The sequence below is a fragment of the Planococcus citri genome, chromosome 2 (genome assembly GCF_950023065.1).
Source record: "Planococcus citri chromosome 2, ihPlaCitr1.1, whole genome shotgun sequence".
In the NCBI taxonomy this organism is placed as follows: Eukaryota; Metazoa; Arthropoda; class Insecta; order Hemiptera; family Pseudococcidae; genus Planococcus; species Planococcus citri.
In genome coordinates this window covers 61,472,423-61,495,712 of record NC_088678.1, presented here as the reverse complement: position 1 = coordinate 61,495,712, position 23,290 = coordinate 61,472,423, and the positions used below count along the sequence as shown (strand labels likewise).

At 32.5% G+C, this 23,290-nt stretch overlaps 1 protein-coding gene and 4 long non-coding RNA genes across 7 annotated transcripts in view; 4 read left to right on the top strand and 1 right to left on the bottom strand.

Moving 5' to 3' along the window:
* Positions 1-23,290, bottom strand: part of exp (expansion) — a 297,616-nt gene that overhangs the window by 11,468 nt on the left and 262,858 nt on the right. The gene's annotated exons all lie outside the window — the stretch shown is intronic.
* On the top strand, positions 1,847-2,729 carry LOC135833954 (uncharacterized). The gene is made up of 2 exons (XR_010556597.1): positions 1,847-2,402; positions 2,504-2,729. It is a non-coding gene; the product is annotated as an uncharacterized LOC135833954 (long non-coding RNA).
* Positions 5,890-8,475, top strand: LOC135836910 (uncharacterized). The gene is made up of 3 exons (XR_010557099.1): positions 5,890-6,414; positions 6,554-7,713; positions 7,856-8,475. It is a non-coding gene; the product is annotated as an uncharacterized LOC135836910 (long non-coding RNA).
* Positions 11,689-14,378, top strand: LOC135836908 (uncharacterized). The gene is made up of 4 exons (XR_010557097.1): positions 11,689-12,129; positions 12,260-13,285; positions 13,398-14,041; positions 14,222-14,378. It is a non-coding gene; the product is annotated as an uncharacterized LOC135836908 (long non-coding RNA).
* LOC135836909 (uncharacterized) lies at positions 14,909-16,494 on the top strand. Its single transcript, XR_010557098.1, has 3 exons — positions 14,909-15,337; positions 15,519-16,145; positions 16,319-16,494. It is a non-coding gene; the product is annotated as an uncharacterized LOC135836909 (long non-coding RNA).

Genomic DNA, 23,290 nt, shown 5'->3' with positions numbered 1-23,290 from the left:
CATCGGAACTCAAGAAATTGAAAATGTAAATCAGTTCAGATACCTTGGAGCACTGATAAATAATGATGGTAGAGATCATAAAGAAATTAAATCACGGATTGGAATGGCAAAAAGCGCCTTTAACAACCTAGCCAATGTGCTGGGAAATCGAACGATGAGTCTAGCTCTGAGAAAGAGAATTATGCGATGCTACGTATGGACCGTTCTGAAGTATTCCTGTGAAACATGGACCATGAGTGCAGAATGCGAGAAGAAAGTATCTGCTTTTGAGATGTGGTGCTATCGAAGGCTACTACGGATCTCATGGAAGGACTTCATCACCAACCAGGAAGTATTAGCAAGAATAGGAGAGGAGCGGAAAGTCGTAGTAGAAGATATAAAGAACAGAAAGCTAAAGTATCTAGCTCATAAAATACGAGAAAACGGTATTTTCATGCTAGCGGTACAGGGGAAAATTCAAGGAAGAACTACAAGAGGGAGGAAACGATCGGAGATGTTAACAACAAACTCACCGGCCAACTCTCCCTGTAAGACCCTGAAAGAAACTATCAGATACGCTAGAAACCGGCTGATATAGATGGAAGTATACGCTATCTCCTGTAAAGGAGCGCGACTACGACGACGACTCAGTTCAAAATTTATATAGGTGGCGGAAATTGGGGTGGTGGTAATTGGAAAATTGAAATTTTGGGGTGGCGGAAATTGGGTAAAAAAGCAATATTTTGTAATTTTTTTTTTAAATGCAAAAATTCACATTTTAATGAAAACAAACAGCTCCACATGTTACACAAGACAGGAACTTCTAGTTGATATCATCCCCATTCAAAAATATTCATCAGGTAGAAAACTGCAGGCAAAATAAGTGAAAATCGTCTGAATATGTGGCGGCTATTGGCGATTTACCTTTAGAAATTTTACTCAAAGTTGGTAAAAATTAATACTTTTTGGCAATTTTGGCAGTAGGTACCTCTACCTATTTAGGCAAATCATGCAAAAAACCAGGATTTTTGCAGAAAAATTTTTTTGTTGACAAAAATTAGAATTTTTATTTAGGAATTTTGGAAACAAATCAGGACTTTTCACACGGCTGAGTCAAAATTCAATACTTTAGAACGTTTTCGTAAAAAAACAGCAATTTTTTCAGCAATCTTGACAAAATTCAAGACTGTTTGACAGTTCTGTCAAAAAAATGAAACTTTCAGACAATTTTGGCCAAAAATGTGACTTTTTTACAATTTTTAAAACTTTTGAACCATTTATGTAAAAAAAATAATTTTTTTGGCATTTTTGTTGAAAAATGTAACTTTTTATGAAAATTTGAAAAAACAAGGTTTCTTCACCGATGAGGCTAAAATCAATAATTTTTTAGACGTTTCGACAAAAAAGCAAGACTTTCTTGGCAATTTTGACAAAAAATCAGGTCAAAAGTACAAAAAGCATGATATGCAGGACTGTTAGACACCCTGTATTATATCGAGGAATCAAATTTGTACTGATAAATCAGGATTAACTCAAGTTCAAAACACAAAAAAATCCTCGAAGCACGACCAAATAAGCAGGGAGAAGGGAAAGTTAGAGATTGAAAATGGTAGAAAATTGGGGGGGGGGGAATGTTCGAAGTTTATTGCCACAAATATCGGAAAAGTCATTTCATTTCAATATAATTATGTATTTTACTGGTTAGAAATGAAAAGGGCGTATAAAATTCCTCACAAAAGTTGAAAATTGTTTTTTTTTTCAGTGATTTCTCAACATTGCGAAATCGTAGGTATTGATTTCTTTGGCTCAAAAACCAAAAATACAAGGAAAAAAACAAATTTCGTAGAATATGATACCTACTTCGGTTATTCTCAGAAACGAAATACTTTTCGCCATTCTATTATCTAATCGGTTACTTAAACAACGTAAGTAACTTCCTTTACATAGCTACCTAGCTACCTTACCTACATAGTTTTCCTAAAACATGCACATATCATATCTGAAAAAGAGATTAGTTTATCAATTTTGCACCATTAATATTGATTGGTGTCTCGAGTTCGACTGAAAACCGAATTTATTGCTCAAAAAAAAGAATACCTAACGTTCAAGTACTTAGAACGATTGCCACAGAAAAAGTCGATTCGTCGAGACATAAACGTGTATTTTTTTCAAGTTTTCGAAAAAAAAGAACAAAAGGTGCCAAAATGTCACGACAGACGCAAATTTTATTTCTCATTGGTGTAATCTTATGTGCGACCTTTGTAGCCGAAGTTTCCGCGAAAAAAAAACCTTTCAAGTATAAACCTGGTCCTATTGCTAAACAAATAGGTGTTTACTTGTATTACTACAACGGATTCTTAGGACAACAATTTGAGGGAAAGATTCCAGCCATCGCGAATTATTTCTTTGCAAGGCAAGCCTTTGTAAGTACAACAAGTAGACTAGTGTAATTGTTCGAATAATATGGATATATTTTTTATATGTACTGTCACATTCACATCTTGAATAATTTCTTTCTTTTCAGTGGTTGAAATTCGTGAACTCGTAATCAATCAGAAAAATCACCAGAAATGAACCAAATAGGAAAACTTATACTTAATTAAGCCCACTTACGTACAATTTTTTTTTTCATTTGAAAATTAATATTTGTTTAGTTTCTATAATAAGTACATTTATTTAAAGTTAACTAAAATTAAATTAATTCTGTCAAATTGAGATTTAAAAATAAATTATTCAATAGCAGCTTTCAATTTTATTGTGAACAGACTTTTCTTTCATCAGCCGATTCAGCTCTACAGTAATTTCTCCAACTTTTCATTCCAACATCAATAATCTTTTCTCGACATCAGAAGTCGATAAATTTCCGGATGTTTTACACGTCACTTCAACTTTTGAAGGCATTATTATCGTCGATATAGTTTGACTCTAGAAGATATCATAAATTTATGTCACCCTCATCAACCATTTAAAAAACGTTAACCAACAAAAATTCTTCATATTTCTTCGCGAACCTTCTCGTGAGCCAAAATTTTTGCCAACTGTAATCAAATGAAACGTTTCTCTTTTTTCTTACTAGCCCCTTTAGGTACTGTTTTATTCGCACATCTTTTACCAGTGGCAGATTCGGAACGTTATGAAAATCCTTTCGTGTTCGTATTCAGGCAATTTTTTGTATACTCTTATTATGGTCTATCGTTTATCGGACAATATTACGAACATTCCAATCCACCTCTTTCGAAATACTTTTACGCATATGCTGAGATAGTAAGTATACTACCGAAAATCGAAAAAATGTTATACCTAACTAATTAAACCATTTTAGCTGAAGTCATCATTACAGAATAGATTTTTTTTCATCTTGTGCTACTTAATTCTATTTTCCATTCATTTCATTAGGCTCGAAGAATCGCAACATATGGATTACCTCAGTGAAAAGGAACGCTGATATCAAATAGGGTAACATCTGAAACTCCAATGAGTGATTACTTTGTTTTGATTAAATATTGAAAAAATATAATATTCATTTTCATCACAAACTCTTAATTTTCTATAGGACATTTTTTTCGAAATAATCCTGAAAATTGAAAATCATAAAAAAATTTCTTATCAAGACATTACCACATGAAAACACATCCAGCATGAAAAATACCTTCAAATTCGTATTCAGCACCCTCTAAAACTGTTAAATCGATGTATCTACATGAACATGATGACAATTATGATGAGATACTTGGAGAAAAAAGCCTGAGAACGCATCCGATCACTAAATTAACCCCAGATTCAAATTCAGCGCTCTCGAAAACCATACAATCGATATACATGAAGATATGGTTCCAAACATACGCAAACCCCCCCTCCACCCCCTCCCCCAACGCACAAAACGAATCACAACAACTCCAATAATATCACAGATGAAAACCCATTCTCAAACCACCTTCCTTCGAGTAAACAAAACTTTTTCTCATCTTTTTGAAGTTAGACACCTTCATTGGCAATCGAACAGAAAAAAAAGGAAATGGGTGGGGGTGGGGGAGAGGATAATTCTGAATGTCTGATAACATATCGTGTTGCATATCGATTATCAAGTTTTTGAGGTCGCTGAATTCAAACCAGGTCTTATTTATAGCCCAAAATCAATGTTTTAATATATTTCCAGGGAAAGTGGTGGGGGTAGGGGTGGAAATAATTAGTGTTGGGAATAATCGATTATTTTGAAAATCGATGATTTCGATTACGATTATTTGTCCAATCGATTAATCGACAAAAATTTACAAAAATAATCGATTATTAATCGATTAATCGATTAATTTTTTAAGTAGCGCAGAGTAGAGATAAAGGAAAATTTTCCACGAAAAGTTTCTGGAAATTTATGAAGGAAATGTCTGGTCTCTTAAAAATGATAAATTTCCATGGGTATTTATGAAAAAAAGCTGTTGTAAATTGTCAATTGTGAGAAAATCATAAAAAAAGTTTGAATTTTTTCAAAGTATTCTAGAAAAACATAAACTTTAACCTCAAAATACATAGTATGAATCAATTTTTACGTTTTTTTCAATATACTTTTTTTTACAAGTGCCAAAGTATTGAGAATCATTGTAAAATTTTGCAGAAAAACTCGTAAAAATAAGAAAAATCCGATTAATCGATTATTTCTGAAATAATCGATTAATCTGACGATTTTTCAAATAATCGGATAATCGATTATCATCGATTATTTTTGCCGATTAATCGTCCATTTCGATTAATCGATTAATAATCGCGCAACACTAGAAATAATTCTGAATCACTGATAAAGTGATAACATATCATGTAGCATATCGATTATTAGGTTTTCGAGGTCTTTGAATTCGATCCGGCATAATTTTTAACCCAAAATTAATATTTGAATGTATTTCGGGGAAAGTGGTGGGGGTAGGGGTGAGGATAATTCTGAATTACTGATAACATATCATGTTGCATATCGATTGTTAGGTTTTCGAGGTCGCTGAATTCAAATCCGGCCTCATTTTTAGCTCAGAATCAATATTTGAACATATTTCGGAAAATTATAATTTCTTTTCTAATCTAATTCCTTTCAATTTTCAAAACGATTCTTTTCCATCCCAAGGTGAAACATTACCCATACAGAAACTTCTAACGCGTCCGAATATCGACGACAACTTTTATTTATCACCTTCAAAAAACATTTTACTTCCATTTTACTCCACTTCCTTCCACATACATTGCAGGTATTAAATTTACCTATCGTTTCTTCGAAAAATATGACCAATATATTTATCTTTTTTAAACCCATTATCATTTATGAAAAGTTGGTTCGTCGCGAGTGACGTAAAGTCGCAATAAAATACTCGAACATTTCAAGCAAAGTGATCTAGCAATATAAGAAAAAGTTGATTATGTTATTGACATGCATCGTTATTTTTCTTGTCTTTGTTGTGGTTTTATCAGTGAGCATTTTGCCTCACGTTTGCGGCAAAGAGCAAAATTTTATGGTTTATATACTTAGAGAATTCGCAGCTTATTCGTATTATGTTACTGGATTTTGTGGGTTTGTGTTCGAGACCAGGTATACGTCGATTGCCAGATTTTTCTTCGAGTTGCAAGATTTCGTGAGTATTTTAAAAAATTCTTTAATCGAGAAAATATTCATTTTCACAGTGCTCTTTCTATTTATTTCCTTTACCTAATTTGATTTTGAAAAATAGCTTCAATTATGTCACTTTTACAATAAAATCGTATATTTCATTTGTTTAGTGGTTGCACGTGGCCAATTATGGAGCTAATGCGCCACCTCGACCAGTCTAGAACATCTTAGACCAATCAGACAACCAATTCTCAGCATTTTGAGACACCTGAATCTATTTGGACTCGACACAATCAGCTGTTTTTGGTGAGGAAGAAGGAGTAAGCTATTAAGCCATTCACCTCCAATTACTTATCTCGTCGGTTCTGCGACTCTTTAAAATATTTTTGTTATCAAACAATGTGTCATATTGCGAGAATAAAGGCATTTATTCCGTTTCAAAAGCTTTTGTGTAAATTTTAAAACGCATTTAGGTGTCAAATTTATCAATCGTTCAAAAATGACTAATACCATTAGATACCTTTTTCTTCTTTCACGGTTGCAAGAAATTCCGCATATAAAGACTTTGGTTTGAGGTAATTTAAAAGCACAACTATTCTTTGAGCTGGTGAAGAAAGTTTTAAAAAAAGTACACGATGTCGCGATTTATTGTTTTTTCATTCGTTTTCGTTGCTGCGATCTTGTTCTCGAGCTTTTTATTGGTTGAGGTTTCGGCTGAACCGACAAATCCTGTGTTATTTTGGATCAGAGAATTCGCAGCATATGCTTATTATTTTAATTCATTTATTGGACAACAATTTGAATACATCAATCCACCAGTATCGAAATTTTTTTACAATATAGCGTATTTTGTAAGTAATCTAATTTTTTCCTCTATAAATAATTTACTTAACGAATTGCCTTTTATACAATTTTTTTCATAAATTCGAGAATGAGGAAGGGCATCTTGATGGTATTTTTTTTAAATTGATTTTTTTTTTCATTTTTCAGTGGTTAGCTGTTGTTAATTATGGAGTTGGGCCACAAGCACGTCAATAAGATTGTTGACGGTTGAATTGCACAAAGCACTCACATCTTGTACAGTAGTTTAATCAACATTACTAAAACGAATACTTACGTGGATTCGGGATTCAATTTATTTTAGAGTATTTGATAACGATTTTTATATTAATTTTATACGAATTAATGGACAAATAATCGTAGGGTGTGGATTTTTTCAAATGGAAATATTAATTTTTTGAATAAAAATGTGAATTAAAAAAATGCTCACAGCTCACCAATGATTCTTCAAGACCGAAATGAAAATTTGAAAATTTATATGAGTTGATAGGGACCTAATATGATTGCTCTAGTTATCTGGGAACATTGAACACGTTCGCGAACACCCTGTCCAACTTGAAATCCGTACCTAATTTTGACGAGTAGATAGGTAAGTATATCCTATAGAAAAAAATTCGCAAAAATTGTATAACGACACGAGACATCTTTTATTAACGGAACAACCGGTTGCGAATATTTCGCGCCAAATCAGTGTGACCTCAAAGGAGAAAACAATTTGCAATGTCGTCAGTATTGGAACGAAATAAAAAGGGTGAAAATTATATTGGAAAAATTGTGATTTTACGAGAGATAATAGAGCCCATTTCAATGATCAAGTCAGACTCAAAATTGAAAATTGACCAAGTAAGTACGTGAAGAAGAGATCTGATCTGACCAAGGATGTTGCCACACTGACTATGAGAAATAATTTCACCAATCTCACCTCATTCATGCTTCCTATGACCGGATTTATTGTGATTTTTTACACATCATCTTCTTCGCGTACCTAAACCTATACACATTCTATCTACGTATTAGGACAAGTGAAATATATCGGCATAATACATATTACTTTTAATCGTTCGTTGATCAGTGAAACGAATTAGAGTTCAGGTGACAAAATTCGAAAAATGCGACTATTGTTTATTTTTTTATCGATCCCTTGTGTAATCCTAGCATTGCCTACTTCACCCACGACTCGGGGTGAAAATCGGTTCGTGGAGTTTATAAAAGGCATTCCAGCAGCCGGTGCAGTTTACTTTCATGGATTAAGTCAAATAACCCAATCGATTCCAATAATTCCTCAAGTATTCCAAGGAATATCCAATGGGGTAAGTTACAGTTGGTTTTATACATATATTTTTCCATCGATAAGTAAGAATTTATGTGCTTAGATATGATAAATTCAGAAATACTTTTTTTCAATGTTGTGCCAGTTAAAATGAAATATCTGCTGTGATACTTTTTTTTCAGTTTTATGGTATTTTTGTGGTCGAACAAATGATCCTGCCGGAAAAAAATCAGCTCGCCAAATCTTCAGGATTTTGATGAGTTTTAAAAAATAATTAACTATAATTACCTACTCTAAGCAGGATCGTCGAGAGCTATAATGCGAGCTCTGAGTAAATATAATTTGGCCCCATTTGTAGGGACGAAACAGAAGTTTTTGAGAGAGAGAGGAGGAGGGAGATTCAATTGAAAATTTGCCATCTGTTACAGGGAGAAAATACCAATTTTGCCAAGTGATATCATTATTCATATGACATAAAAATGTTCATTTTATGTTTTGGATTTTTGGGGGCCCAAATCTGAATTTTTTCATTTTAAAATAAGAAAACCATTGGCCCAAGCGAAGCAAGGACGAAAGTTTTTGAAAATTTGACTTCGAGAGTCCTAAAAACGATGTTTTTTAGAAATTTCAATTTTGAAAAATAAATAAAAACAAGCTCGAGCGAAGCGAGGACTTGAGAAGCAAAAAAATAGGGTTTTCTTTCATCACATACCCTTCTTTCTCGGGGAATACGGTCCCTTTTGCCCCCCTCTCGACGATCCTGACTCGTGGTTTAGTATTATGAAACAAGTGCAGGTATAATACATAGTTAGTTTATGGAAATTTGTAACTTATTTATTTAAATAAAAATAATAATTTATTTCAGCATAAAATTAATTTTTTACAATCACATCCTCTTGAAAGGATCCAGCTCTGTTTGTTATAAAATTGTTCGTTGACATAAGTTTCATCGAAAAAATACTCCAAAATATTTCACTAGGCAACATTTTTTTTGGTGAGTTTCATTTTTTGATTTTTGACGAATTTTAAATTAAATTCTGGTTCAAAAGTGGATATTTTTTGCGAACAAATCAGAACTACAACTCACACATTAAACGAAGGTAGAAAAACTACAATTCCTATTTTCAACATTCTGAATTGATTTTTGGTAGATTCAAAGCGTTCTGGAGCCTCCAGCGGGTTTGTAGATTGTGATTTTTTTTTAATGTCCCATAAAAAGGGCTTAAGTGAATAAAATTCAATATTTTGTGATCCTTTCGATGTACAATTTTTCAAAACTTTCAAATCCATATTTTTATAGTAGGTATGTATTTTTGAAGAATTGGAAATTCAAATAAAAATCGTCACCAATTAAGCCAAATTTTAGCTTTCTATCTTAATTTGATAAAATTTTGATATTATCGCAGGAATTGGAAAAAATTAAATTGAAAAAAAATTTTATAATTAGGTACGAGCTTAACTTAGAAATGAAAAATATTTTAGAAAAATACACAAAAATTAATATCGCTTCAAAATGTTTCAAAACTATAGAAAAACGACAATAGAAACGATAAAATTGTGGTCAAAGTTATGAAAATGCCAAAAAATAGTCAACTGATTAGTTTTAAAAAAAAAAGTAGAAATATCATAAAGTAGAGGGAAAAAATGAAAAAAACTTAATTCTATCTCCCCTTTCCCAATCTATCAACCTCACTCTCATATACCAACGCAAATAGATATCTAAACACACTTCAAGAAAAATGACCACAACAAGAACAACATCTGCACACTTCACCGGGGAATCCCAGCAGAAAATATTCCGCATCAAATTAAATCCCAACCAGATGTATCAAAGCAGTGTTGCCTCAAGGCTCAATGATGAAGAATGAAATCAGGATCTCCAGAGGGAGAAAGGGAAAAAACTTGGTAGGTATTTTTCGAACTACTAAGACTATCTCCCCATTAATCACAATAATAATATTATTATCACATCAATGATAAATTACGGTGCCTAAATGGCCAATTGGCCATACTGTAGGTCATCTTGATGACCATATAGTCATAAGTATGCAGGTATTGTCACAGACGAGGGCTATTTTAAGGAATTCATCATTGATCCATGATCCGATCCAATCCAATCCGTTACTTACGTACTTACGTAGTGCGTGTATCTCATTAACCGGTTGTTCATCTCATCCTAGTGTGATAATTTTTATACCAAGAGCACAACACAACGAGTATTATTTCAAATATTTATTTAGTCACCATCACAAGTGCTTCGTTAATTGTTATATAGATACGTGAAAATTCAATAAAAAATAAAACTCTCCCCATAACTGCAAAATGCATCGTACAATTGTTTTTTTCACTATGTTTAACGTAATCTTGCTTTTGATTTTTTTACCCGATGTCGAATCGTTCGCATTACAAAATTGGATAGATTTTACTGCCAATGTCGATAATTATTTCAGCAATTTGAGCGAATCGTACGAATCACATCCATGGATATCGAGATTTTTTGAAACCATATCCGATTTTGTAAGTAAAACTTTTTTCTGTTTTGATAATTAGCTTATAATAATTAATCTACGAGTAGAGCTAGATAATTATCTTGGAATTATGAAATAGGAGATTAATGATTTGTATTCGTGATTTTGAGCTTGGAGAGATTTTTTTTTTGCAAATCTGTTTTAGTTTGGTAGTATGCATTACGACGCGTTAGTAATTCAAACAGGACAGGAGAGAAGCGAATGATAATTTTATTTTAAAAATCATAGGTATAATTTTTATATTAGGTTACTGAACTTTCAGAAATTTTGCCATATTGGAATATTTTTTTAAATCTTATGTATTCTCAAAATGTAACTTTCGTATGATTTTTTCAAAATAAAATTGAAAAAAATTCTCGTTTTTTTTTCTATCACAGTATTTTTTTTGTTTCTGTTTTAGTTTGACACCGCGAGTTACCTTGGAACGGTAGTTCAGACAGGACACGAGAAAGAGACTAGCCAGCCATTTTCAAAAAATACCTATAGGTACTGAAATTTCCTAGATTATGTATCATTTTGAAAATTTGCATACTTACTCGAATTTCATCGTGTGAAATAATTTTTCAATTTTTCATATTAAAATATAATTTTTATGATTTTTTTTTATACTGAAATAAACATATTTCTTCCTACCTATTAAGAATAAATAGGTGCCCACTCAATTTTTTTTCTGACTTTTTTTGTTTCAATTTAAATTACATGATACAACAATAAGTACAAAGGTGAAGGGGAAGGACAACCTTCAGAAAGTCGTTACTCCTGAATCTGAAATTTCAGCCAACCAAATCAATTCAGAGAGGTTTTAAGAAAGCCACACTTCAAAAGGAATTGAAATCAATTCAACGGTGAAATTCAGGTACAAAAACATCTTGAAAATAATTATTGATTAATTTGGCTACGGAAAATTCAATTTTTCCGGTCCAACTGATTAACGACTACACTCTGAAGAAATTCAAATCATGAAATTAATTTCCTAAAATTGTCAATTGAAGGCCTTCATTTATAGAATGCGATGGGGGAAAAAGTTGAAATTTTAAGACAAAATATACACCACAGAAAATGGTTTTTTGAACGATCAAAAAAAAAATTGAAAAAAAACCCACTACCATGAATACCAACATTCTTCGTTTCAAACACAGAAGTGCTACCAAATTTTATCGAATTTCGAGTCATTTGTTTTGATCAAACCAGACAATTGGTGCCTATAGAAGACTTCCATTATCTGTATCTTGTTTATTTACAAGTTTCAGTAAAGGGTTTAATGGGTTTACCATACTCGATAGGTACTCGATATCTCATAAGAAATTCCAACAGGTAATTGATTCATTACGTTAATATACGTTCTAGGTATGTACAATAATTCTACATAGGTAAAGGTATCCATAGGTTTTGTTTATCTTTTCGAAATAGGTACTAATACTATTCGTGTAACGTATCTATGAACGAGCGACATATCATAATATAGTTTTACAATTTAGTAGTCAACTGAACTCGTATCTACTACAAAATACTTCGAAATTTGGTACCCAATTCTTCGAAAAAAAAAATTATTTTTTCAAATGACCTTTTCCTTACCTAAGTATTGATATTATGTAAACAAGTAAATAGAATGATACTTCAATCGCAATTTTACAGTGGAAAGAAAACAGCGTTTGTTTCGGTGAATTTTTACACGAAATATTACATTAGGTAGGAAAAGCCAAAAGGTATAGGCTAAAATGAGATATTCAATTCTTTCTCTATTGATTATTGGGATAATATTCTCAATCAACTTCCTACCTCAAGTTTCTTCGCAATATTCGAGCAATCCTGTGATATTTGCGATCAAAATAATAGCGACGTTTTCTGTGTACATAAATTGGATTTTGGCTAGTTTTTTCCCGAATAGTCCTGAAGTACAAGGCTTCTTTGACGATTTAGCTTTTTTCGTAAGTATATTTTTCGTTACTTACTTACTTACTTACTTACTTATTTATTATTTTATTTTTTTTTTTTTTCGAAAAATTCGTTTCATATAATAATTTTTCAAGAATTTTTTTCATTTCATTTTTTCCCCAGAACGCTGAAATAACTAACATTCCAGATCGGGGAGATGTGCAGTAAATACAACGATACATTTTTATGGATTTTCATTTATTGAAGTCGACAGATAATATTTAAATAAATCACTTCCACGTTAAGAAAAAAAATCGATTAATTATTTTTCACATCGGGTAATTCTGAGGACTTGGCTTGTTTTGCGCGTTAGACGACTCTGCAACTTGAACCGCATAAATGTAGGTAGGTTTGTCTAGTATAAAGTTACAGGAGCAGACAAAACATTGATTGAAATTATCGCGACAATCGATCAAAATATCGTAAAAGGAACCAGAATTTTTATAAGTTGCAAAAATTATTTGATAAAATTCGTCAAAAAAACACAAATAAATTAAGTATTGGAAAAATGTCATAAAAATTGCCCAAAATTACTTAGAAAAGAAATTGGTACTTAAAATATCATAAAGATGATTTAATTCGAAAAAAAAGTATAGTAAAAATTGGTCAATAAAAAACCACAATGAAATCATCAGGGATATCACAGAGCTTTAAATATTATCTTTCTGGTTCATTTTTTTTTTTTTTTTTTTTTGAAATTTCAAATCAGTTCACTTCACATAAATTCGTAGAATAACTGTCAGTGAGTAAGTCGATAATATAGAGTGGGTACTTCTATTCCTACCTACATTTATCAGTTCCTTGAGACTTATCTACCTTAAACTATACAAAACACCACCATTTTATGTACCTTACCTACTAAGTGTGTTCATTCAATAATATGCATGTAAATACGAATAAGTACCACGTTTATTTTCCCAAATTCGAGGAAAACTTATCGAAATGCAACATTCGACTATTTTCTTGTTAATTTTTTGTACGATTATACCAGTAACGTTTCCATATCCGGTTTATTTCTCATCGTATGACCCAATTTTACAATTTTATCAAGAGTTTGTTAACAAAGGCGTATTTTTCTTCGGGTTAATGGGTCAAATAGCTCAAAATTTTCCACCATTTTCTTATTTTTTCAACACGATTGCTTATTGGGTGAGTAGATAAGATTTGTTTGCATCGATATTATTTTAGTCTCTGAATCACATTATGATAGAAAAATTCATTTTTTCCCTACCTTTTTGATCAATAAACAATTTTTTTTCAGCTTTATCTGATCGCACAAATTGATGGAGCACCTCAATCATAGCAGATTTTCAAAATAATTTATTAATCTTATTATTAAGCAAATATAAATATTGAAATTTGCTCCATTTCTTTTTTACCAACCACCTCAATAGAACTACTTTGTACTAAGTAAATAGGTACTGATTTTGCTATTGTAAAATTCATTTTGTTCTTCATTTTTTAATGTCCAAAAAGCTTGTTCAAATTTTTCGAAATATTACGTAGTATTCACCTTCTCTAACATCTATGAACGTTATTTCGACGTAGGTTTTTCTAGGAAAATTATCCCTTTCATATAGGTACCTACTTACTTATTAGATTAGATAAACCTCAATTTTCGACACTTCATGCAATCAACGTAGAAATAATTTCACCGTAAAACAGAAAAAGTTTTCAAATTAGTGAAAAAGGGTACATTGTCTGTGAACCAAAATGCTTCGCTATACAATTTTCATTCTCATTTTGAGCGTTATTCTATACATAGGATTTTTACCAGGAGTTGATTCGAAAATCGATTTTTATGCCAATTATTTGGCATTTAATGTTTACCTTTTCTGGATCTTGGCACAAAGGACGCAAGGTATTCCACCATTGTCGAAAATTTTCTATGCAATAACTGATAAGGTAAGATTTTTCCTATTCAAATCGTAAATTATTCGATTCGGGATTGATTTAAAGTAAAATAGGTTCGTATTAATTTACAAAAAAAATTCTATTTATTCTGAAAAAAAAAAAAAAACAGAACCGAAAAGAAACAAAAAGAAAATTCGAACTAATGTCATCATTTTGAATTTTTTGTTTCAGTTTCTCAACGCACTAGGACAACATTTTAAGAATCAAGGTTTTCAAGGAGGATCTGAATTGAAAAAAATAAATACTTACATTAATAAGTTCAGAATATCTAAATAGTGGTATTGAAATAATTTATAAAATATACGTATTAAATAGATAAAAACATCTTAATTTTTTGTTAAATAATATGTACTTTATTCACTTTGAAAACAAAATACATGAAAACGTTTTTTGGCAACAGGACCGTTGAAAGGGGAGGGGCGCAAATAGGGCAGTTCACCTGGAGAGCCCGGCGAAAAAGGGCCGATAGAATTCGAATGATACTTTTTTTTCCAGAAAAACACGAAATTACAACAGAAAATCAAACGGACTCGAGTGAAGCGAGAGCAAAAGCTCTTAAAAATCAGAATTTCAAGAGGCATATAAAACGATGTGTTTTTTTTAGTAATGAGTTACTTTTGAAAAGTTTATTATTTTGCTTCAAAATTTTGTTTTTGAAAAAATTCAAAATTGAAGAAGAAAAGCGATTGGGCTTGAACGAAGCGAGCGGTGGCAAAATTTTCGGAAATCAGTATTTCGAGATGAATAAAAACGACGTTTTTTTTTGGGTGATGAGTTACTTATAAAAAGTTTATTACGTATTTTGCTATCGTAAAATTCATTTTGTCCTTCATTTTTTAATGTCTAAAAAGCTTGTTCAAATTTTTCGAAATATTACTTTACTATCACCTCAGCAGTGTTCACCTTCTCCAACATCTATGAGCGTCATTTCGACGTAGGTTTTTCTAGGAAAATTATCTCTTTCATATAGGTACTTTTTAGATTAGATAAACCACAATTTTCAACACTTCATACAAATATAGAATAATAATTTCAGCGTAAAACAGAGAAAGTTTTCAAATTAGTGAAAAAGGAGGACATTGTCTGTGCATCAAAATGATTCGCTGTACAATTTTCATTCTCATTTTGAGTGTAATTCTATGTATAGGATTTTTACCAGGAGTTGATTCGACATACGATTTTTATGGCAACCATTTGGCACTGAGTATTTACTTTTTTTGGTTCTTGGGACAATCAATGCAAAAATATCCACCATTGTCGAAATTTTTTTACGGAATAGCTGATAAGGTAAGATTTTTTCCCATTCAAATTGTAAATTATTCGATTCGCGATTAATTTAAAGTAAAAAAAAGTTCATTTCAATTTTTAAAAAATGATATCTATTCTGAGAAAAAAAACAGAATAGAACCGAAAAGAAACAAAAAGAAAATATAAACTTATGTTTCATTTGATTTTTTGTTTGTTTCAGTATTACGAAGCACTAGAGAAACATTTTAAGGAGCAAGGAGGATCTAGATGAAAAAAATAAATAGTCCAGAAAAATAATATTACCTACATAAATAAGTTCAGAATGTCTAAATAGTGGTACTGAAATAATTCATAGAATACGTATAGATAAAATTAATTTTATCCTTTATTTTTTAATGTCGAAAAAGCTTGTATTGTTCAAATTTCGAAATATTATTTTACTATCACTACAGCAGTATTCACTTTCTCTAACATCTATATGAGCGTCATTTCAACATAAAAATTTTCTAGGAAAATTATCTTTTTCATATATTAGATTAGATAAACCTCAATTTTCGACACTTCGTGCAATCAACGTACCTATAGAATAATTTCAGCGTAAAACAGAGAAAGTTTTCAAATTAGTGAAAAAGGAGGACATTGTCTGTGCATCAAAATGCTTCGCTACACAATTTTCATCCTCATTTTGAGCGTTATTCTATACATAGGATTACTACCAGGAGTTGATTCGACATACCATTTTTATGGCAATTATTTGCAATTTAATGTTTACCTTTTCTGGTTCTTGGCACAATGGACGCAAAAGTTTCCACCATTGTCGAAATTTTTCATCAAAATATCTAAAAAGGTAAGTGTTTTCCCATTAAAACCGCGTAAGTTGATATTCAATTCGCGATTGATTCAAAGTAAAAAAGGTTCGTTTTAATTTTTCAAAAATGCTATTTTGAAAAAAAAAAACAGAACCGAACAGAAACAATGGGAAAATGTAATCATGCCATCATTTGAATTTTTTTGTTTCAGTTTCTCAAAGCATATTATAAGGCTCCATCTTAAGGATCAAGAAGGATCTTAGTGAAAAAAATATAAATATTTCAGAAAAATAATATTACATACCTACTTAAATAAGTTTAGAATATATACCGATCTAAATAGTGGCCTTGAAATTTATACTTACATAGAATACGTATTAAATAGATAAAAATATTTTAATTTTTTGTTAGATGATACTTGATTCACTTTGAAAACAAAATAAAAACGTTAGTTGGCAATAGGATCCCCGGAAGGGGGGAAAATAGAGCAGTTTGCCTCGAGCCCGCACTTTCTGGAGAGCTCGGTCAAAAAAAATCTGGTGACGAAAGGAACCCCTTTTTTTTTACTTCTCAAAATACAAATTTTTCAAAGATTTTGAAAATTGAGATTAAAGTGAACGAAGTGCAAATTTTCAAAAAGCTTTCGCTCTCACATTTCTTTTTTCTCTTTCAAAAAATTAACATCCAAAAAAAGTCGTTGAAATTCCAAAATTTTTAAATCCAAAAAATAAACTCCTTGCATTTAGAAACATCGTTTTAGTTCTCTTAAAATGAATATTTTCAAAAGTTTTCCCTTCGCTTCACTCGTGCTTGTCCTCTTTTTTTTCACCATCAACTTCCTAAAAAAAATCATCGTTTTTAGATCTCTCGAAGTCAAACTTTCAAAAACTTTCGACATTGCTTCACTGGGGCCAATTTGTTTCCTATTTTAAAATTTAAAAAATCACATTCGAGCCCCTAAAAGTCTAAAATGTTGAATGGAAATTTTTGTAAGTCAAATGAATGATATCAATCGCTAAAATTGGTATTTTTTCCCTATATCAGTCGGCAAATTTTTAATCGAAACCCCCCCCCCCCTTCTTCTCAAAAAACCTTTATATTTAAGTATAGTTCGGTCCCTAGCAATGGGGCCAAAGTATATTCATTCCGGACACACAACATTTATTTTTCCAATTTTCACAATTTTTTGATTGTTCAGAACTTGATCAAAAGTCATTCAAAATTTTAAATCTTTTAAATTAAAAAGATCACTGAATTGAAGCGACCTTAGAGCACTGTCTCAAAATTTGACAGCAGAAAAACTCAAAAAAAGAATTAGGTACAATTACTATCCTACAAATCTTGAACAATTCTCACATGAGCCTTTACCTATCATAAATTTCCACTTCCCAACTTCAAAACAAAAGCAGCTATTTTCAAAATTCTATCTCTTTTCCAATTCTGATAATTTTTTTTTTAGATGAGTAAAATGGTTCAAAATTAAAGATGTTGAAGAGATTTCAAGAAAAGCAACATTGCCATTTGAGAAAACTTTTGGGCTTCAAGGGATCTCCTCCCTCTTCCTATGCAGAATTAAATATGTGATTAGTGCTTTTTTTTCAAATTTTGATTTTCTGAATTTTTTTCCTTCTGAAAATAATTACCTATGTTCAAGAGAGTACTATTTTTGGAAATTTTTTTCCAGGTGGGTCATCTTCAAAAACTCCAAAACCACTTTAAAATGTGTTTTTTGTGCCGTGCCCCCCCCCCAATATTCGTGATGAAGTTCTGAAATTTTGCACTTGAACCTGAAAAAATTGTAACAATTCCTTAAAAGGCTTATTTTGGGCCCATGGGCCCCTCTCCACCCAATTTTGAGTCTGAAAATGAAATATGGGTGTCGTTTTCATATGTGAGGAACCCCCTGAACACGAATATGAAGTTGGATTTACAATTGGACCTTTCAAAAGACCCTATTTGAAGGGGGTAGATTGCCCTAAAATTGAGTTTTTCGCGAAAAATGTGCCCAGCAATGTTGAATGAAATGTAAAAATCCGAGAACAGGGGCATTTTCACATCACTTATCCATTCCAATCACTTCAATTCGTTCAACTCAACTAACTCTCACCACCCACAAATCAATCCCAAGACTAGTAAAAGTCTTTTCGAACACATTTGACACTTCTATCAGCTTCCCAACGCCTCCGCCAGTCCACCTTCTCGAGCTCTTACACCATTTACATTATTCACCCAACACATATCAATAATCAAACGAAAGTGTAAAACCGATGAAAAAAAATCAACTTGGCGATTATTTTCACTCGTATCGAAGTCCAACTCCTCAAACCGACAATAGTGCGTTCGATATAGGTTGTCGGATTGTGTAAAATTATGATTATTACATCGATAAAATTGTCAGCTGTCATTGGGCGTCATTGGCGAGTTTTACGCTTTTATAATAAATCAGACAGGCGATCTTTCGTAATCCGTTCGAGAGCCAGAGCCAGAGGTAATTAACATGTAAACACAACGACCATAGACATAGACAAACTCTCAGCAGAGAGGAGGGATCTCCTTAACATAGACCATTGAGGCATTGACCGTTATGATGTTCACATAGACATGTAAAATACCATATTTTTTTTTTTACGCGAATACGAAAAACAACAATGTTTCGCAAATCGTGCGAGATTGTTCTCTCGAGTCTTTGGTCATCTATACTTAATCAGTGCAAAAAAACACACCTCGTCGTCGCAGACTGGGAACCCTTCTTTATAGATCGTGATCGTGATCGGCTACTTATTTAATGGACATTATTATACGACTCGGGCTCGGGTCCGTATTGTATTTTTTTTTCGCCTTTTCTGGACAGTGGCAGCTCGAATACGACCTTGCGATAGGTGATTTAAATAGCCGGTTATTAATTTCGGACGTAGGAAAATTTCCTCCCGTCGCGCCCGTGTCTCTAGTGTGAAAGTATCGACTATATAAGTACGATAATCGAGCCATCGATAGGTTAATTTAAACGATAAAAGTTTTGCCACGATCGTGAACGCGAGCGCGGTATTGTTTCACAAATGATTAACCCACTTTTTTAAGTGATATACGAGCGTCGTGTTAAATCATTAACCTCGATTTAATCCATTCGCAAAATGGTGCGAAACTTTGATATCGATATTTTGTAATTTCTTCTAAAAAAATAATATAGTTATATAGTATCAATTACGAGCACCTAGGTACCTACTCGCCGCTAAATCCAGTCATTAAATACGAAACGAGCCGAGTTGGTGTCAAATGTAGGTACACCTCTCACCGTTATTACCGTCTGGTGCTGGTTGGTGCTGCTGGGTTGTCGCAGATGCCAATCCTTATATGTGAAAATTACCTCCTTCGTAATGCCACCGAAATAATAACCGAGGGAAATAAGTACACCGAAACAATGATTTACTGTACCGACTGCATGCTGCGATTAGGCCACACGCGTTACTCTTCTAAATCCAAAGCCACAAAGTATTTCGCATCGTTAAACAATACACCTCTGTAATCGCCCTATGTGGCAGCTACTACGAGTATGGAAAAATCTCCAGTTCCCAATAGTACGAATCTATGAGCCACAGTCAGTCTCATAGAGTTCTCGACTCTCGTCGTCGAGCATTTTGATCAAAGTTCTCTCTCAATCTCACTATAGGTGCGAGAATATGCGCTTATTTAACACCCCAACCATTCCATCCAACCCAAATGCACACGAGCATAGAGAGCAGAATCCATGTGCATCGAAGACGAAGACACAATATGTCATTGTTATCTATTTCTCCTCTCAACTATAGGTATAGTACGAAGATGGAAAAAAAAATTGGTAGTATAAAACGCCACGGGCCAATATCATCTAATATTGAAAAAAGAAATACTATTGACAGTCCGAATAAGATTATTCTATTGACTATGATTATGAGTATCTCAGCTACCGCAGCTGATCGCTTCTTTTTTTTTCACTATGTATCCGTGTACATTTGATCATGGTTCGCAGTCTCTCTCTCATCTTCACACATACGCTACACAAAGTATCAGCCGAAGGCTCCCAAATGAAATCAATGACCTTTTTATCAACGTGATGAGCACATACGTCGTCCTGGATGCCGGAATATACACAGAATCTTTCATCAGTCCATCGATCTTATATGTAGGTAGGTACTTTGAAGGTGTGATGGTGGCGATTGATAAGAATGTGAATGTGAAAAATACATACGGTTTTCTATTTTAACGGTGCCATGGGTATTGTTTTTCTTTATGCCCATCTTAAGACCCCTGGTTCCCTCTTTGTCGTGTTTTGACTTCGGAGCTACTGCATAGTAAACATAGGTGCCTACATGTGTCTTGGGAGACGGAATATTTTTCAATTAATTCTCGCGAGATGGTCGAGCTGGTGCCTTTGAGAGATCCCCAACATGTGCAGCAGATTGCATACTCGAATGGCTCTACTAAAGTCCTACTTTTCAACAATTTTATCCAAACGTCCTGTTTTTTTTTTCAAATATTCAATTTTTCAGGATGTCCACTCATTTCTGGAAATGATTTTCCCTGACTTTTCCAGGTTTTCTAGACCAATTTCTCCAAGTTTCCAGATTCTTGAAAAATGAATTACACATGCGATCAGCAGTAGTGATGGCAAAACTTTTACATTTCAGTTCAAGTTTTCAGTTTTCAGTTTTAGTTTCATTTTTTTTCAGTTCAAGTTTTCAGTTTGAGTTTTCAGTTTTGCTTTTTTCAGTTCAAGTTTTCAGTTTTCCATTTCAGTTTTAGTTTTTATCATTTCTTGAGGTTCAAAAAGAAACGAAAAAAGATGAATTTTTCTTTTCTTTCATGAATTTTCATACACTAATTTGCTACTTGGCAACAAAAACTTCAAATTTGAAATAAAAAAAATTATGAAGAAATATGGGAATCTTAATTGCAGTGATGGCAAAATTCTTACATTTCAGTTCAAGTTTTCAGGTTTTAGTTTCAGTTTTATTTTTTTCAGTTCTAGTTTCAGTTTCAGTTTCTCCATTTCAGTTCAAGTTTTTAACCAGTTTCAGTTTCAGTTTTAGTTTTCCATCACTGGCTGTCAGGTGGGGAGGGGGGGTTGTCAAATTTTTTTGAATTCATTCTTTCATCCAGTCTTTCTGTCTTTCCATCTGTCTGTCTTTTGGTCTTTCTGTTTGTTTGGTTGATGTTAAATGGCCCGAGCGAAGCGAGGGCAAAACCGCTGGAAAATTTACAATTCCAAAAAAAGGACAACTTCATTAAGAAATATATTTTTTTTATCATCATTCAAATTTCAAAATTTTGAAGCAAAATAATTAACTTTTTATACTCAAGTAATCTGTCACCCCAAAAAAAAATGTTGTTCTAATTACTTGAAATTTTAACGTATTTTTCATACAATCCGACTTCATGTAGAAATGTAATTAATAGTGACCAGTGTTGTAAGGTAATTTATGTTGGTAAATTACAGCGGTATTTTATGGTATTTTACCAAAAGTTTATTACTGCATTTTACCACAATTTACCAAAAAGCCAAATTGAGCACTTTTTTCCCATATTTTCTTCATAAATTTCCAAATTTCCATGGAAATTTATGATTTGAAAGTTACCAAAAATTTTCCTCATAAATTTCCAATTCCAAAAAATGTCCATGGAAAATTTCCTATAATCCCTAATAACACCTAAAACAGATGAAAATTTACTTCAGAGGCAGGTCAGAAGTTCAGAACTTTGAAGTCAAACTACAAATAACTCTTCATATCCAAATTAGTAAAATACCATAAATACCATAAAATACCGTATTTTACCAGCGAATAAATTACGGTAATTTAACAGCCCTGAATCTGATAGGGACTTTAATTCAAGCATTGGAAATTTTGACATTTTGCTGGTAAGTATTTCAGCATTGTGGTAATATTGAAGATAATTACATCCAAACCACAAGATATGAATCTATGATGAATTACAGTAAAAGCTAGTTTTAACGCTGATTTCCTCTGGTCCCTAGACAACCCCATTTAAACCAATGTAAAATTAATCATGATAAGGATCATGAGCAATTCTTCCTTGTCCTTTACACGACATTGAAAATCACATTTTTGTGGTACCCTAACAGGGTGAGGCGAATGTCTATTGCCACTGCAATGTATTCTAGCGAATCGACGTTGTTTTTGAGCTTTCACGTAGTAGTTTCCCGTTGCTTTCTACGCTATCTACAAAGTAGCTCATACATCACTAGCCGGGTTTTTACAACCTTGAGTTCCGTAATCACCGCTACCTATAGTTGCTCAAACCAGTTACAGCTTTTTGATACTGGCAACAGATTGCGTGCATTTCTGTTGTCTCTGCAGTTCTGGTGCTCAGTGCTTAACATGTAATAGATGTTAAATGCACTACAATGTATACATTACATGTTAACGCCTGCGTTATCAAACTTTAATAGAAGCTTGATTACAATTCTTACAAAAAAAGGCAGGTAAGTATCTCAAGTTTTTACAAAAGAGTAGAGTTCTAGATTTTTTGTCATAATCTTGAGAAGAAAATTGAAAAGTAAAATTTTTCAAAATTTTGGTAAGCAACTGATTACTTTTTAGAAAATTTGGAACAAAAAAGCAAGGCTTTCAGAAAATTTTTACCGCAGAAAACAGTTTTGTAAAACTGGTATATTTATCTACATTACCTACATATTATAGCAGACCTCAAAATCAAAGTAGAATTTCAGATTTTTTTATTTCCAACTGGAACAGTGGGTTAAATTGAGACTTTTGCTTATAACACTCTTTTTTTTGGCCCTTGAAGATCGTTATAACGAGCTTTTACTGTAAGTACATAGATTTCATTCAACTTTTATAGAATTTCAAACTTTAATAAGTGAATCGGTGGGTGCAAAAAGGGACCAAGTTCACATTTTTGGAAATTTTTTTTTCACCTGATATAGAGGTTTCAATGTACGGCGGATCGACTGGTGATGTCAGATTTCCGCAAAACTGCCGGGAAAGTGGTATTTGGGCGCAGAAAAAGGGCGGATCCGCATTTATGACTTTTTTGTAAAATTTTTTAAATTCCTTGAAAAATAACTAACATTTTTGAGAAGACCATTTTTTGAAATTTAAGTTGATCTCTGAACTGAAAAATGATGAAAAAATTAACAACTTCGGCAAAAAGTCTTAGAAACTCAGAG